Below are 2,234 nucleotides of genomic sequence, written 5' to 3'. Positions count from 1 at the left end.
ACTCGGGGGGTGTGGTGGTGCAGCGGGTTGGGTCAGGGCCTGCTGTGTGGTGGGGCTGGGGTTCAAGTTCTCCTTGTCGTGCCCTGTGGTGGACTGGCGTCCTGGTGTCCCATCCAGAGTGTGTCCCCTCAGCCTTGCACCCTGTGTTGCTGGTTAGGCTCCGGTTCACCTTGGGACAAGCAGCTTCGAACATTACGTGTTGTAATGTAAACTTTTCCATTGTCCATTACTGGCTGTTGTAGAACGATGTTTTTTTGCTCTTGACTTAAAATTCATGCTTGACCCACCCCAAGCCTGCAAATGTCACACCCACAATGAGAGCCCAACCGAATCCACCTGGCAGGCATCAGCAGAGATTAGGATAAAGGAAGCCACACCACCGCTCCCAGGTTGCAGAATCTCTATGAGACAACTGGCCCCTCTGCATTCTGAACCTGCCTCTTTGACCCTCACCCTGTGTTCCTGCCTCACCCTCCAGGCCTGAATCTTTGTCCCCTAAGTCTTGACTCCCTTGTCTTTGACCGCAGCTTGACACTATGACCTCGGACGACGTTTGCCTCTCAATTTTGACCTGTATCTGTTCCTGACCACGTCTATTTCCTTGCCCTCGGACGAAAGAACAAATCATCCGCCACTTAGGTCCTACCTCCTGTCTTCTGCCCTTGTGTGCATGAAAATGTAACACAGCAGGATTACATTTTGCTCGCTTTTTAATTGTCTTTTAATTTATTATATTTCATTTTTTTATTATGACAGACACAGAAAAGGAAAAAGAAAAAAAATGCACAAAAAATAAGGAAAAACTGAAACAGAACTTTAAAATACTGCAGTGCAAATGTGTAATTTACTTCTTTTATATGTTTGTAATTAGCTGGACTATTGACTTTCAATTATCGAAACAATACAAAAAGGTTTAATAATTACATTCAAACTATTACTTTTTACTATGAATAATACACACACACACACACACACACACATTTTCAGAACCGCTTGTCCCTTACGGGGTCACGGGGAACCGGAGCCTACCCGGTAACACAGGGCGGAAGGCCAGAGAGGGAGGGGACACACCCAGGAGGACCAGTCCGCCGCAAGGCACCCCAAGCAGGACTTGAACCCCAGACCTACTGGAGAGCAGGACTGTGGTCCAACCCACTGCGCCACCGCATCCCCCATCCCTATGAATAATAATAACAAATATAGATCAGAGAATTAAACAGTGTTCAAAAAGTGAATGAACTAGCTGGTATTTAGGTTACATTCAGTTACACTCTGCATAACATGTCAGTTTACACAGCGTCCTTATTTATCTTACATATAAAGTATAATGTTCAGGGCGATATATGGGTTTTTGTGCAATAATTATGTTTGTAAATGCAGAGTTTTCAGATTTTGCTTCAGTACAGCACTTTAGTGCTAGTAACCTAGTGGCCAGCATATATGCCCTCAAGGCAAGGTTCTTTAAAAAAACGGAAGGTTTTCCTGTACAACTTCTGCCCTCAGGAAGCTGTAAATGAAAAAGTTCAAAAAGTGCAAATGTGACAATGTATGGCTTCGTAGCTAGAAGTTTTTTTTTGTACTGGCCCCACCCTGTGTCTTTGTCCATGCTGACCTTGGCCCTAACGCCCACAAAACAATCCCTCTAAGTGCTGCAGGGAGCGTTTTAATAAAACTCCCCTCTGTTCTGAAGTGCTGGAAAGTGCCCCATCAGCAAGTGCATTTTGCAGATGTGACTCGAGCCCTGCTCATGGGGAAAGATCACAGAGGGAACAGTCTGCTGATGCTTGAAACCATGCACAGTTCCCTCCAGAGGTAATGCACAATGCTGTGCTATTATACTTCCCTCCAACACACTGCACAGTGTGTCACCTGGAAGTGCACTGAGGTACAAAGGTCCCACCTTTTCATTCACTGGTCAAGGAGACCACAACCTTCCTGTAACCTTAATGCAAAAGGTCCAAATGCCTTCGTGATTTTGTAAGCATACTGTGAAGCAGGAGCTATGGAAGGTGATGTAATCCAATGCTTAGATAATGTCCAAATATATAGCGATATATATGTACATTACAAAGACACATGGTATCTAACCTACAAATTCCAGGGTGCGTAGATCCATTTTACATGTAAACTTCCGAACTTTAGCACTTAATGAAAATCAGATATAGCACTTAGAAACAAAACCACATAGTACATAGTGCTATATCTGTATCAGTGGTATCTGTGATTGATGACCT

This window comes from Scleropages formosus, chromosome 1 (genome assembly GCF_900964775.1).
Source record: "Scleropages formosus chromosome 1, fSclFor1.1, whole genome shotgun sequence".
In the NCBI taxonomy this organism is placed as follows: domain Eukaryota; kingdom Metazoa; phylum Chordata; class Actinopteri; order Osteoglossiformes; family Osteoglossidae; genus Scleropages; species Scleropages formosus.
Note: the sequence above shows the minus strand (reverse complement) of the source record.